Source organism: Copidosoma floridanum, unplaced genomic scaffold (genome assembly GCF_036245765.1).
Source record: "Copidosoma floridanum isolate Cflo_tuat_1 unplaced genomic scaffold, Cflo_Japanese_pri ptg000020l, whole genome shotgun sequence".
NCBI classification, from domain to species: Eukaryota; Metazoa; Arthropoda; class Insecta; order Hymenoptera; family Encyrtidae; genus Copidosoma; species Copidosoma floridanum.
This window is the reverse complement of record NW_028321897.1, coordinates 31,431,807-31,448,078: the sequence shown is the minus strand read 5'-3', so window position 1 is coordinate 31,448,078 and position 16,272 is coordinate 31,431,807. Positions and strand designations below refer to the sequence as shown.

At 32.6% G+C, this 16,272-nt stretch overlaps 1 protein-coding gene across 1 annotated transcript in view; it reads left to right on the top strand.

Annotated features, from left to right (window-relative positions):
• LOC106645354 (ATP-dependent RNA helicase DHX30) overlaps nt 1-16,272 on the top strand; it is a 270,690-nt gene that overhangs the window by 161,712 nt on the left and 92,706 nt on the right. The window lies entirely within an intron of this gene.

Genomic DNA, 16,272 nt, shown 5'->3' with positions numbered 1-16,272 from the left:
ACCCAAGCATATTTATTTTTATTAGTACATTGGCCCAGCCAAGCACATGTTCAAAAAAAATTTTTTTCAAACTTAATCGTTCAAATTTATTTTACACCCTTTTATTCATTTTTGTATAAATCACTTACACTATACTGCCTATATTGATAACTATTTTAAAGTGTTTTTACATTTATTACAGTATTACGTTCTTTTTCGTATATTTCAAACAGTTCATTTACTTTACTATCACTTAGTTCCATAGTATAATTGCTATTTACATTTAATGTTTTTCTTAGCATACGTCAAGATTCTGACGTGTCAAGCCTGTATTTATTTTTTAATCCCCTGCTGTGACATATAATTCTAGCTGTTACACTAATACATCTATCTTCTTTAAATATATATAAATTGCTTAGAAGTTCAAAATTTTTTTATCTCACATTTTTACCATTTTTTCATCACATATTGCTTATTTTCTTTACATTACGCTACTTTTTGCATGAATTCGTTAATCTGCTCGACTTTAACATCATAATAAATAATATCTAGTTTTAATAATGTTAATTATGACCATTAAAAATAAAACTACTGTACTTACATATAAAGTTTTTTATTAGTCTGTTTAATAATACTTTAAAACCTTTAAATAACTGAAAAAATTAAGATAGAGTACTCTATGTGAAGTTATTGAAAAAATTTTTTTGCTACGAATATACATACATAGATTTGTCCAAAGAGAGCGGGCCATCTTGCGCATGAGAGACTTTTTTCGCCCGAACACGCTGTGTTCAACTCGTTTATAATGGCTGAAAGATAGCTCAAAAAATAATTAAAAAAGACAAATGGACAGATTTTGATCTGCTCTTTCCGATAATGCTATTTCTTTTTTTCTGACAACCTTTTTTTCGTGGAGAAAAATGGGTCAGAAGTTCAGGATGTTTCTCTGAAATTCGTCATGGCTTAAAAAAATAAAATTTACAGGAATCGGAAGAGTAATACTAAAACATTTTCTTCACAAATTTTTAAAGTGGAAGAGCAAAAAATGCATAAACTACAAGCAAATGAAGATGTTGGCAGGATCAAAATGCACGGCAACGAGGCGTGCAGCTGCCGCCTACGCCACGCCGCCACGTGGCGACACTGTTGCTTTGAAGTTTCCTAATGCTTTATGCTGTTCTTCTCAGCAATTTCTTCAGCCACGTGAATAAATTTTTGACAATATGCGAAATTAAAGGTTTTACTAAAAATTTAGAGGATAGGTGGCATACGTAACAAGAGAAATTTTTCCCCTTGATGGATTATTTTTATAGTATTTAAGCGAAAAAAGACGCCTCTGATTAAATTAGGTCAACCAATCAGTGATATCCCTGTAAAACTGCATTGACGGCAAAAAAGTAGGTTCGAATGATGATGGTTCATGTTATGATTTTATATATAAGGAAACAACAATACAACAGTACTGATCGCATTTTTCTGGCAAGTACGATTGAGATTTTGGATCAGTGATAATGTAAGCGCGCATTAGCAGTAACCGATACAACAAATACAAGTCAAAGTGTAACGTGTTGGCTTACAAATTTTGCAATTGATTCTTAGGGCAATTTCTCAAATAGATTTCTAATACAATGGAACAGTTTGCTAGTTACAACTTTAAAAGTGGTTTAAATTATTAAAATTTGGCAATCAATGCGCAAATAAATCTATTCATTCATACGTACAATAAAAACAAAATACCTCAGTACCACCATTGGACGTTGTTTTTAATTGTTTACCATCTGTCATTGGATGTCTTGTTTGATAATTTTTCAACACATACACTCGTACAACTAAATAATTTAAGTGATAATAAATTATGGTGTTTATTGCATATATTAAACGCCCTTGCCACAGCCGTAGCGTTGCACAGTAGGTAAAAATGCTATTTTTTGTGTCGAAATAAAATAGCGGCTGCTGTGATAGGCCGATCAAAATGATTCTTTTTGGACCTTAAAGCCCAAACATCCCAGAGTATAAGAAAAGTGGTCCGAAATAGAAAAAAAATTAAGAGGTTAAAAACTACCTCTAAACGCACCCCTAATCACTATATCTTTATGATATCATAATCATTTAATCAGACAAACATACATTTTTTACGAAAAACTACATACCTACAAATTTTTTTGGATCGCTGATAAGGAATATAACATCAGAATTTCGAAATTCAAAATGGTGGATCCAATATGGCAGCTGAAAAAGTCAAAACGATTTAAAAATTTGAGAAAATGTGGCTATTAGGGTTTTTTAGGTCGCTGAACACGCATCTGACATTAGAATTGTATTATAGTTATAAAATTTAAAATGGTGAATCCAATATGTCGTACCAAAAAGTTGACACCTGTTCAAAACCAGCAGAATATCAGCCCTGGTGGTTTATTTCACGTTTATTGCACTCGATGGGTATTATTCGGATCCCTCTATATCATGTAAAAAATTCTTTTTACACCAAAAACAAAAGGATTTAGACATAGTTACACTTTTTTCTCTGGCGACCCTACCTAGTATTATCAGGTGAGATCTCAGATGATTTATAATGTCAAAATCTCCCCTGAGATATTTTTCTAAGATTTGTGTTTTTTCGGAATTTTCCAGCCTTTTTTAGCATGATAAATAAATTTCAGGCTTTAAAAATTTTTCAAATTTTTTAAAAATTAGACAACAAATTTTTAAAGTCTAAGATACGTTACTTTTGCTAAAACATATTAAAAAATGCAAGAAAAACAACGATATTCAAAATAATTTCTCGGGTGACATTTTAAAATGAAAAATCACCTGAGATCTTACCTGAGATTACTAAGTAGGGAAAAATATAAAGCACTTTTGTGGAACAGTTGTGCCTAAAAGTAGCTTTTAAGAATCTTAATAGAGTCATGAGTCATAGTACAGACACTCGACTCTGTGAGGTGAGCAGAAAAATTCTTAGTGGAAACGTAAGTTTTTGTAATGATATATACTATATGTTAGTGTAGTTCAAAATATCTGAGTTCAACCATTTGTAAAATTTCAAAAATAAAGAAGAATTTTCAAATTCGAATTAGATATACAGCATGATATGTAACGGTGGCATTTCCCGAGAACTGCGTGTAGAGCGATTTTTTCTGACGCGAACCCCGTTGGAATTAATTTTTTAGGGCAAATAGCTTTTAAATGGAAGCCGATTGAAAATACGTTTCAAACTACCCCTAAATGGGGTTGGAAGGCTATAGCGCGCCCGCATGAACTCGCGACGTTGCCACATTGTTATTGGAGCTTAGACGGTAAGCAGTAAGAACTATATCCATGTGCGAACGCAAGAGCGTCAGCTACTGCTGGTAACTTGAAGGTTGGATGTAAAAACTTTTACCTTCAGGTAAATATTATTGTCTGCTCCTTATGTTGTCAGTTGTTTATCCAAGCGCTTACTGTCTTTCTTACTCTCATGTTAGACAAAAACACCTTTAAATTTTTATACTTATAAGTAATGTTACCTTAAATTGAAGAGAAAATAAAAGACCGTATCAGTAGGGATTTTTCTACTCTACACGATAGTATGTTTGCAAAAATAGTCGACCTCTCGGTCAAAAATATTGTTATGTCTTGCTTACGTTCCCGGGTATGCCGTCTGTACACGATTTAGAACGAGTCTATTCATAAATTGCAATATTCAAAGTATATTACAGTTGATATTGCTCATAAAAATCATTTATTTATCATCCAAATTTACATATTTTAAAATAAAACGTTTGAAAATGCTCTGAATACTATCTAATTATTTCAACAAAAATTATATATCATGTACTCAAAAAAATCATAAACTTTACAGTGTATTAAATAATAATTTTAAAATGTCACGTTAATAAAATGTTTGTTTGATGTACATCTTTATTCAGTTAAAACTTAACCATCAATATAAACTGACACAATGAGAATAAAAAAAAGCTTACAACATACAGAAAATAAATTTAATCGAACTAAGTCCCCGCCAAGTGCCCAGGAAGTACCCGGGAAGTGCCCGGAAAGTACCCACCAAGTAACCGGGAAGTACCCGAGCAATTGCCCGGGAAGTACCCGCCAAGTGCTTGGGAAGTACCCGCCAAGTACCCGGGAAGTACCCGAGGAATTGCTTGAGAAGTACCCGCCAAGTGCCCAGGAAGTACCCACCAGGTACCCGGAAAATACCCAAAGAAGTGCCCGGGAAGTACCCGAGGGAATACTTATCAAGCAACCGTGAAGTGCCTGGGAAGTACCCGAGGAAGTGCCCGGGAAGTACCCGAGGAAGTACCCGCCAAGTGCCCGGAAAGTACCCGAAGAAGTGCCCGGGAAGTACCCGCCAAGTGCATGGGAAGGATCCGAGGAAGTGCCTGGGATATACCCGCCAAGTGCCTGGGAAGTACCCGCCAATAGCCCGAGAAGTGCCTGGCAAGTTCCCAGGAAGTGCCCGGGAAGTGCCCGCCAAGTACCCGGGAACTTGCCGCCAGGTGCCCAGGAAGTGTCTGGCAAGTACCCGACAGTATTGTACTTGGCGGGGACTTCTGGGGCACTTAGTGGGTACTTCCTGGGCACTTCCCGGGTACTTGGTGGGTACTTCCCGGGTACTTTCTGGGTACTTCCCGGGCACTTAGTGTGTACTTTCCGGGTATTTTCCGGGCACTTGGCGGGTACTTTCTGGGCACTTCCCGGGTACTTCCTGGGCACTTGGTGGGGACTTAGTTCGATTAAGTTTATTTTCTGTATGTTGTAAGCTATTTTTTGTTCTCATTGTGTCAGTTTATATTGATGGTTAAGTTTTAACTTAATAAAGATGTACATCAAACAAACATTTTATTAACGTGACATTTTTAAATTATTATTCAATACACTGTAAAGCTTATGATTTTTTTGAATACATGTTATATAATTTTTGTTGAAATAATTAGATAGTATTCAGAGCATTTTCAAACGTATTATTTTAAAGTATGTAAATTTGGATGATAAATAAATGATTTTTATGAGCAATATCAACTCTAATATACTTTGATTATTGCAATTTATGAATGGACTCGTTCTAAATCGTGTACAGACGGCATACCCGGGAACGTAAGCAAGACATAACAATATTTGTGACCGAGAGGTCGACTATTTTTGCAAAAATACTATCGTGTAGAGTAGAAAAATCCCTACTGATACGGTCTTTTATTTTCTCTTTAATTTAAGGTAACATTACTTATAAGTATAAAAATTTAAAGGTGTTTTTGTCTAACATGAGAGTAAGAAAGACAGTAAGCGCTTGGATAAACAACTGACAACATAAGGAGCAGACAATAATATTCACCTGAAGGTAAAAGTTTTTACATCCAACCTTCAAGTTACCAGCAGTAGCTGACGCTCTTGCGTGCTCACATGGATGTAGTTCTTACTGCTTACCGTCTAAGCTCCAATAACAATGTGGCAACGTCGCGAGTTCATGCGGACGCGCTATAGCCTTTCAACCCCCATTTAGGGGTAGTTTGAAACGTATTTTCAATCGGCTCCCATTTAAAAGCTATTTGCCCTAAAAAATTAATTCCAACGGGGTTCGCGTCAGAAAAAATCGCTCTACACGCAGTTCTCGGGAAATGGCACCGTTACATATCATGCTACTATCATGTGATGAAAATAAAATGTATGCATATCTGAAATTGATTGAAAATCTAACAAAAATGTTACTATAAGAGAAATAAACTCTGCTTTATCGGAAGTTTGCAAAATCCTTTTAAAAATACTAATAATAAAAATACTAATAACTCTAAAACTACTTTAAGTTATTCATCACAAATTAAAGATGTACATGTACTTACTTTCTGTCACGTTTGTTTTATTTTACCGCCAATACTAACTTATCGTTATGTTTTTGGAATCTATGAGAAAATTCACTCTATTTATCTTATTGAAAAATTCAGAAATTGCAAAACAATTTTTTTAAATAAAACTATTTGAGCTAATAAGTTATTTATTTCACTCTATTATATCTATCACTTAATATGGCAATATTATTTGGCTGTAGAGAGAATTCCAATTACCATGAGATAGAAGACAAGTAAGCACAAGCTGAGAGTGACTACGAGGAAATTGAATGAACGAAAATCAGTATTTCAACATTAATCTAAACATGTGACTGTTATTTAGTTAAAGGAAAAAAATACTATCCATTGAAGCCAAAGAATAGAAGTTAACTTTGTAAGAAATGTATATTATGACGTAGCTGAAGATAATTAGAACTTATTGCTTAAAATTAGAATTTTTTAATCTTATGTAAATATATATACAATTAGAATATTTAAGTGAAAATGTTACAAGTTTTTCACGTAAATCTGCTACATATCTATGCTTTTACATTCTAAACTTGTATAGATACTTAGCTAATCCGTAATCTAGTTTTAACAAGCAGTATTTGTTAGAAAACATGTACATAGGTACGTAAGTAATTGTTCTTATTTAAAAGTAGAAAATCTTTTCCCGGTGCGCAATGTTATTCTTTAATAATGTATTAATCTAGTCTTAGGCTTACGAGCATCGAGCAACAATAATTGCTATGATTGTTCTCGAAAACCTGTCTTTATTGTTTCATCACGTAATGGACTCTATGTGAATTTTGATTAATATATTGATAATCATATGAAATCCTGTATTTTTTCGTTGATTATTAAAATTCCAGATTTGTGTTCAGCGACCTCAAAAATTTTTATCGACAGATTTTTTACATTTTAACGTTTTTTTTTTAACCAAAATATAGTATCCGCTATTTTTAATGTAAATATTATTTCAGATTCGTGTTCAGCAACCTAACAAACTACCAGGGCTAATATTCTGTTGGTTTTGAGCAGGTGTCAACTTTTTTGGACGCCATATTGAATCCACCGTCTTAAATTTTATAACTATAATACAATTCTAATGCCAGATGCGTGTTCAGCGACCTAAAAAACTTCTATAGCCGAGAACTTGTGATCCGCCATTTTGAGTTATGTAATTTTTATACCAGATTCGTGTTAAGCGACCTAAAAAACCCCTATGGCCAAATTTTCTTAAATTTTTCAAGCATTTTGACTTTTTCGGCTATCATATTGGATTCAACATTTTGAATTTCGAAGTTCTGACGTCATATTCGTTATCAGCGACCCAAAAAATCTATAGGTTTATAGTTTTTTCGTAAAAAATGTGTGTTTGTCTGATTGAATGATTATGATATTATAAATGTATAGTGATTAGGGATGCGTTCAGGGGTAGTTTTTAACCTCTAAATTCTTTTTTTTCCACTTCGGACCACTTTCCCTATATTCTGGGGTGTTTGAACCTCAAGTTCCAAAAAGAATCATCTTGATCAGCCTATCACAGCGGCTGCTATTTTATTTCGACACTAAATACGGCATTTTTGCCTTCTCTGCGTCGGTTTTGTTGAGCGAGTGAAGACCTAGCGTAGGCTTAAGATTAGGTGATGTAGGTGGACGATTTCGAGTCGTCGCGCAGCTCTTCTTATATCCTAGCAGCTACTTTACTATTTTTGATGTTTTCTAGAAACCAGTAGTTGCCAGCTAACGAGCGGTAGGAGGTACTATTAAGCGTGAAGTTTGAAATTGGAACTGCGCGTGACACTTAAAAATCGAATTTTATGTAAAACGATTAAAATTAATAAGTAATAATTATTTTATGAGTTAATAATTGATAAAACAATACTTTGGCTGGTAACAAAGACATACATGAATTTTAAAATGCAATATAAGCACAATATGATGCAACTTTATACTTTCAGTAGTGATGTTATTGTACTTAAACGTATGATTATGACGTATACGAGTCACTGGTGGTAAGGGTGAATGTGCAGGTAAAAGATGCATCTCAAAGCTTATTTACATATATAGAAGAGTAACGTATAAGCTTTACTTGCTGTATGAATGTGACGAATAAAATTTGCTTCTTACGGTACGATTCATCTGAATCAACTTGGCATATAGCAGTGCTCAATAAAATACATTATTTGGCGTTGGTTTTTTATCAAAACATTTTAAAACTTTTAATTATGTATCTAGTTCAATAAGGACTATATGTTATAATTTAAAACGAATACAGTCCATCAGATATTCTTAGACACATAGACACTGTCACTAGGTTCTGCCTAACACTCGCATCCTTCTGTGAGGGACAAACAAGGTTGCACTCGAGGACAGTAAAGGCTTACGGACGTGTGGGGACAATTTTAGGTAATGCTGTGATATGCCAAAGATGCACGGACGTGTCAGGTAGCACTAGGGCTTGTCTAACGTGAAGACGGTTGAATGTAAAAAAAAATTGATCAGTTGGTACTCCCTTGAAAATTGCACACGTGCGGAATAGCTGGAGAATATTTTTGGTTGTGCTGAGGTACGTCTGATACGCTGGGCTACGCATGGGGCATGTTAAATGCCACTGGAGAATGCCTGATAAGTGCATAAATACCAAATATAGCTAGGTAGGGCTGGAATCACTGGTCATAGATCAAGACGATAAGACGTGATAAGTAGTCTCGGTACGCATAGCCTTTAATACACAGGGGCACGTTAGATGGCACCAAAACACACCTGATGTAACGTTCAAAGTCAATATTAAACTATTTAACTCAATATACATAATTATAAGATTAAAATTCAAGGAAGCTATGGTGGCGTAGTCATAGGTGTAATTTCGTTAGATTATACTATGCTAACTAGGAATTGGGTCGCTTACAAGTGCGTATGCAACTTAAGTAAGGTATCGCGCAAGACTTTCATGTTATATGCGTGCCATATTCGGGGTTTACACGAGCTACGTTGGCATGCCCTGCTTGGTTGTATGTGTGTACTCCAGGGGGTGATCGATATCGTATGTGCTGTATTCCATGAGGAGCTAGTAAAATTCCTAAATTGTCTAGAAAGTTTAACAATGTGCTTTTTCTACTCAACAGTGGTTCGCCGGGCAAAGCTCAGGTATACCGATGCAATGGTTTTCACGATAAGATCCGATGATAGTCAAGGATAGTCGAGGCTGCATATAATCACTGATCTTTGATATGCTCAGCTAACCTAGAGTCCTAGGGATTTTCTTGAAACACGAAATCATGCTAGATGGCGCTAGGGTTATTGAGCGTTTAAGGGTACCAGTATTCTCGGCTGCCAGAAAATTTTCTCACTGTGAACACAGCCATACACAACATCAGAAAACACTGTGAACACAGCCATACAGAAAATTTTCTCACTGTGAACATAGTCTTTTAGTTGATGAGTCATTGTTGGTAAAGGTAGTAAAAATGTACTTGTTGGCAAGGTAGTTTAATTTTAGGTGGCCCTTAAACGAATCGATGAGATTGATGGTTAGGTAGGAAACACAGATACTTATAATGGTCCTGAAAAGGGCCAGTGGTGAAATTTCCAGTTATTCCTTATTATTATTCTTGATAATGGAGAGCCAGCTGCTAGTAGCTTGACTCTTATTCTTGGAGTCTCTGTGTACGGTGACCGTACTGGAGGGAGGTACGCCGCTAATTAAAGAATATCTCGTCTTCTGGTCGCTCCCCGTATAACCAACCGCTCATCATTAGTCGGAAAAGTGAGCCTGGAAAATACCTTCTGTGTGGGTATGCCGTTAAGACCACTGAGAAGGAGGCCTTTCTAGCTGCCCTAACTCCTCAGGGTTGTTTTCCCTGACTTGCTGTTAAAGCAAAATCTTCTCTGGTAGTTCGAAGACGGTTAGAAGAATGGCCTGAAACCCCGAAACGCTAGAGCAGATTGTGCTCTGGTAAGACACGTCTTCTGGTATTCCACTGGAGACGTTAGCATTTAAAACATCTTCTTAATAGGTGACACTCGTCAATCTTGGTAGCTTGGGATAGAGCTTAATGAAAGTCGCTTGTCTATTAGAGAACAGTATTGTCGGTAGCCGTGATACCCAGATGCACGACTCCTAGCTCTGTGCTTTATGCTCCGCCATTGATCGACTGTGTTATTCGGTACATTGACTAGAGATGTAATAACCAGACTTACTTAATTCTATTTCAGGTAGCTTTGATTTTACTTCTACGCCACCTAGCGACCTAATTGGTTATTCACTTTTAATAATTATTCATCATTCGTGTTGTAAGCAAAAAAATTTTATATTAAATTTACTATTTATGTAATAAAGTCTTATAAACGTCTAAACTCAATTTTGTTTTTGCCTAGACTTGGTGTTGACTTTTTGGTGGTTGCTGCTTTCAGCAGCTAAAATTATTGGTGAGTAGGCAACCGATCGATTGATGGTTAGTACTAATAGGTGGGTGCAGCTACTGGATAACTGAGCTGGCATCGTATGGTAGCAGTTACGACGGTTCATGGTCGTTAGTAGATGTGACAATATACTATGATGAACTTCTACAGATTTTTTTTTTTATAACGAATAACGATTGCAAACTGCAAGATAAATGGTTATTACCATAAATCGCAAGATTATATATCGTATTATAAAATTATATTAGTTTTTATAAGTACATGCTCTTGTGTCAAGGAAAAGTACCAAATCTTTACTATTGATTGAGTGTGTTTCTACTTTTTCAGTAATGCTATATTTACCAAGTTTTATATATATCATTTTATATATTAGTCTTTAGTTACTACTATGTTCTTTTAAAAAATTTTGTTTATATTTGTGTTGCAATTGATAAAAACAACTAAATAAATTGATAATTATGTTTTTTCTATATTTATTGATTCTCTTTTTTGTGATTTGTTCACTTTTGTTCAGCGTTCGTTAAATTTTATGTGATTTTATAAGCTCCGTCAGTATCATCTCATTATTTGATTTGGTCTTTGCGTGAGCGTTCTACTTCATTTAATTTTTTATTGGTCATAGAATAGATATTCTTAGGCTTATTTTATGAACGTTTTAATATCATTAACATTATTGAATAATTGTGGTGGATAAACAAGCAAATTATTAATATATTTAGTATATTAAACGTAGTTCAACTCGGTAGAGGTACACAGAAATAATTTTTCAACCATTCTTGACAGTAAATGGCCGTCTTCTTTAAGTTCAATATAATGTATCTCTCGAAATTATATAGTTATTTATGTGGGGCCTTCCACAAAAATCTCTTTCTACTGCTCCCCATCATCCTTTATAGACTTTCTTAAAATAAAAGCAGATTTAATATACATTTTCGTTATTTGTCACCTAATGTGATTATCGTCAAATTCTTTGACTGCATATCTAGGCTCTCACGTTTATACATAGATATTTTACCTCAATAGTTTCTTACAACATATCCTAACTTATTTTATAATAAAATACTGATTGAAAAAAAATGTAATTTTAGAGTTTGCCGTTTTTAGACTCCAAAAAATCATTTCTCGTAGATTTAAAAAATCTTCTTATAAAGTATCTGCAGATAAAATTAAAGTGTTTAAGAATTTTGATAAAGAGGCTGAAATTATTTTACGAAAGAACGCGTTGCCGCAAAAGCCTGCTGACCGGTACCTATTAATTGACAACACCTGTAAAAGTTAGAAGGAAAAAAATAGGAATTCGCTGGATTCTTCGGAAGATAACAATTTCCTTGTTTATTTTAAATGTTTTCAAATGAAGCTTCAACCACCTACATTGTGGGGCACATGAAATATGCTGCACAAAACTTTAAGTATAAAGAACGATATCAACATTAGGAAGTTTCTTTCACGCAAAACATTAACAAAAAATAATGCTCAAGGGTACAAACCCAAAAAAGCCTGTGTTTTAAGGTGGCATCATGTGATGAAATTTATTGACGAAGCATTAGATAAAATTTATTTGGCTATAAACGTAAACATTTTCTCTTTTACACATTTCATCCTTAAATAATATTATATCCTTAATAAACTGTAGTTTTTTCAGTTTACACTCATATTTGGTATCTATGGGTGTTTACATTGTGATGAAATAATAAATATGAAAATTGAAGATGTAGAAGATTTAGGTGACAAATATTTAGTATCTATAAGTAATAAAAAAATGCATCCAGGTAATTGATTAAGCATCTTCGAAGATAGAGATAAGATGCTGTAGCACAGGGCTAAGTGGAAATTCGTTGCTTAACAGAGAACTAATTTTAAATGGTGTGGTTCAAAATTCTAATGCGAATAATTTTTCAAGACCATAAACAAGTGCACACGGATCACTTAGATACCTTAGTACATTCAATAATTTTTTTTTAACTTCCTACCACTATACAAGGATTATTAACAAAGGTTTAAAGAATCAACGTTTTCAATAATCCGATTCTTAGTAAGTAAAAGAAATCACTTAGTTTACTATTAAAACATACCTATAGATGACTTGTGATTCAGAATAAAACTGAATTCTTTTAAATATAGGTATTTAAAATCCTGAAAATTGTAATGTTAATACCAGAAATGTTCAAAGTAGTTTTGTGACAGCATCAAAAAATCTATTGCTGATACTAGCTTCAACTGCAACTAAGCAAAATATTGTCACTAGTAAATTATTCTTCAATAAACCAGGAATAAAAATAGATTTCAATAAAGATCCATTGTCTAATAAGGTATCAGTGCCCATAAAGAGAAAAACTACCAAAGAAGAGCATAAAAAAGATAAAAACTGCAACAATATCCATCCAATAGCAAAATAACATGAAAAAAGATTAAAAAACTGTACTTTAATAATTGCATAATTAGAATTACTTAACGTGGTTTTACTACGACAAATAATTTCTAAGATAACCAATTTTATATTACTACTAAATAAATAACATGGTTTTGTTAATGTTGAATCATACAAATACTAGATTATACTATTAATATTTTTTTTTAATTTACACTTTAAACCAAAAGACTAAATTTGGGTGGTAAAAAGACCAAATTTTCAGGGTCAAAAGAATGAAATGTGATATTTATGCTTTTTAAAAGAATAAAATTCTGTTTTTCTACTCTACAAGAAAGAAATGATGCATTTTCTTCTTTTAAAAAGATTGAATTTGCGAATTTAGTCTTTTTGAAAGAATAAATCCGCAACTCTAGGTACAATAAATACTAAATCGATGGCTTTATTCTTTTTTTAAAGACAAGTTACCTAATTTCGTCTTTCAAAAAGCAGAAATTTTAATTTCCTTTTCGTAAACGACTAAACTTTTTGATTTGCACTTTAAAAAAGACAAAATTTACGAATTTAGTCTTTCTAAAATATTTAATCATAAGTATTAACTTTCGAAAGATAAAAGTTTATCTTTTTGACTTTGATCTATAACATATATATATATATATATATATATATATATATATATATATATTTATATGCGTATAGAGATGTCAAAAGTCATAATATAATGGAAAATAAAAAATTGTAAAAAACGCATTTTTCAATAATTTGGGAACTTTTTACTCAAATACTGTGGGGTTTAGGTACATGCATCCCAAAAAAATTTTTGTTTCAAATGTGCCAAAGAATATGAAAGTATCTATTTAAGACTAAAAAAATATTCTTACTAATTTGTTTGAAAAAAAATTTTTTGAAACAATACCTGACTATATTTTGGTCTGGCAACATATACTTATTTATGTACAGTAGCACATTTTTAAAATAAGATAGCCTCAAAAAATTTCATCCAAATCATTTTTCCTATTCAATTTCTGATTTGCCCTGGACTTAATCACTGTTTTAAAAAAAGCTGTTGTATCAAATTTAAACTCCCAAAACATAAAATTGATTTTTTTAAAAAGACTAAATCGACTTTAATTCTTTTGTAAAGCATAAAAATAAAATTTCATATTTTAGAAAGATTAAATTTGTTATTTTTGTCTTTTTATAAGCTAAACAGATATTTGTTCTTTTGTCAAGTATAAACTATAAAATTTTGTCTTTTAAAAAGACCGAATTCTATCGTTTCATCTTTATAAAGTAGAATTTTTATGATTTAGCCTTTTAAAAGTCGAAATTGATTAATTTTGTCTTTTTACCGCCCAAATTTAGTCTTTTGGTTTAGAGTGTAGGCTTGGATAATATTAATAAGCTATGCATTTTAATTTAAATATTCTCACAATATACTCGTTTATTGAATGCATGAAAAATTTCTTGTAATAGTGCTACAAAAAATTACTGTCTTTTTATAACCTTTATTTATAACCACCCCGACTAGCGAAAGTCAGGTGGCCAAACTCGCAGCGGTAAAAATTAGTCGTAGGTTGCAAGGTGGCCAGAAGTAGTGCTGATGCAATACGCAAAATAAAACAAGCCGTCATTTGGAATAGATTAACAGCTAACTATGTTTAAAGAGACTACTATGAAAAAAAATAAACTAAAACAACTAAAGACCATACAGTTTGCTTAAAAGTTCGATAAAAAATTTTTAAATATTTTGGTTTTTCAAAATTCATAAACAACGATTTTTAAGTAAGTCTTGAAAGAGATGAAAAAAAAAGTGTTTAGAGAGTTAAATATGATGTTTATGACATTTCATACAGGTCAAGAATCTATAGTTGAAGTAAAAATTTTGAACAAAAAAACGATGTATTTCAATAATGGACAAAAAGAATCTGGTAAAACATATTTGTACAAGACTCTCACTTATTTGCTGCTTTACATTACAGAAAAAAAACATTTTTCTGCTTGAACTCTGATTTGATTGACTCTGTATATACTTACTTAAAAAAAACAAGTTGCACAATTTTTTGATAATATCTAATTTTACATAGCATTAAAACTTTTCGTTCACATAAGAAATCTGAAAAAAAAAATAACGTTAAGCGAACATCATCCTTTGAAATGACAAATCTATATTTCTAAAAAAGCATTTATACTAAAAGTATTTATACTTAAACAATTTTTCTACAAATCTGTAGTTTTAACTGAAAAAATCAAGTTGCCTTGGCAATCTCGAACTGGATGCGAAAGTCGATAAGTTCAATTACTCGTATTAATACTTACCCATCAATAAAATTAGATTAATTTCTAATATTCTTATGTACCAATTACTTTTTTGTTGAATACATTTTACTCTGGTGTGCAATACCAATGGTCAGTATTGCAAAGAAAATAGAAAAAAACTGATATCCCCAGAAGAGAAAAAAGTTAAAACGTTCTCACAAAGTGTTTAATGCAGAAGTTGTAGATTTCGAGGAGTAATAGAAAAACTACGAATTTCAAGGGAAAAGGAAGGCAAAGGTAATAAACTTCGTTTACATCATCAATTTACTTGACTTTCCAACATTTTAAATTACCATTTACAAATATTAGTTTTTAGATACTAGAAGGAAGTCCATTTGTTGATGAGACAAGTTTTAAAATGTATTTTATCCTATAAACAACAATACAATAACAAACACAAAAAATGTATTATAATTACATTATTGTATTTCATATTTTTTCCACAAACCTAGTACAAAAAATTTAGATGCTATAAAATGATTTAGACAACGTTTAAAACGTCGTTTGCTGTTTAGTGTGTTACGGTGGAAAATATCTATAAAAACTGACGAAATACGAACGTTATATTTAGATGAGTTTTATAACTTTGACGTTGATTGCTTTGATGTGAAGTTCTTATTTCTTTGATTCAACGGTAAAAAAAAACAATTTTTTGCTGATTCTGCATCTATTCTTTATTGCAGAGCAGAAGAATTACACGTCAGAGTTGAATTTATTGTATAGAAAACTGTGTTTTATTTTAATCTACAACTTTATTTTTAAACGTGAACTTCTAAAATGTAAGAAAAAGAAAAATTTACGAATAAACTGAAGCGAAGCCTTTTGTGCGTTATTTGGGAGCCAGGAGTGAGCTGGCAAAAAGTGTCAGATTCAAAACGATCGACATGTTTTTTCCACTCTGCTCAGTTACTGCCGTAGCGAAACATGTACATACATATATACGATGAATTCTTCAAAAAATCTTGATTTACACGTCATCGCGTTATCGGAGATGGCACATAACCAAAACGCAAAAAAAAAATCTTCGTGTGACACATAGTTTTCCTGGTTTTCACTATCTCAACATATTTTATGCCTGAGGGCACCCATTTTTTCACTCTGAAAAAAGTTACAGATGAAAAAAGGACGATGGAAAAAAGTACAGAACTCGCTGTTTTCGGTAAAAAATACGGTTTACTATTTCAATTACACATCAGCCTTAACGCATTGCAGAGTAATTTTTTAAATTGTAATCATGAGGGCTTGAAGGATGCTTTAAAACGAGCTAAGGTTGAGGGAGAAACCTTTCTTGGGTCCAAAGTCATAAGGCTAAAAATCAGTTGCACGCATTTATGAAAGCATTTTTTATATTAATATTTC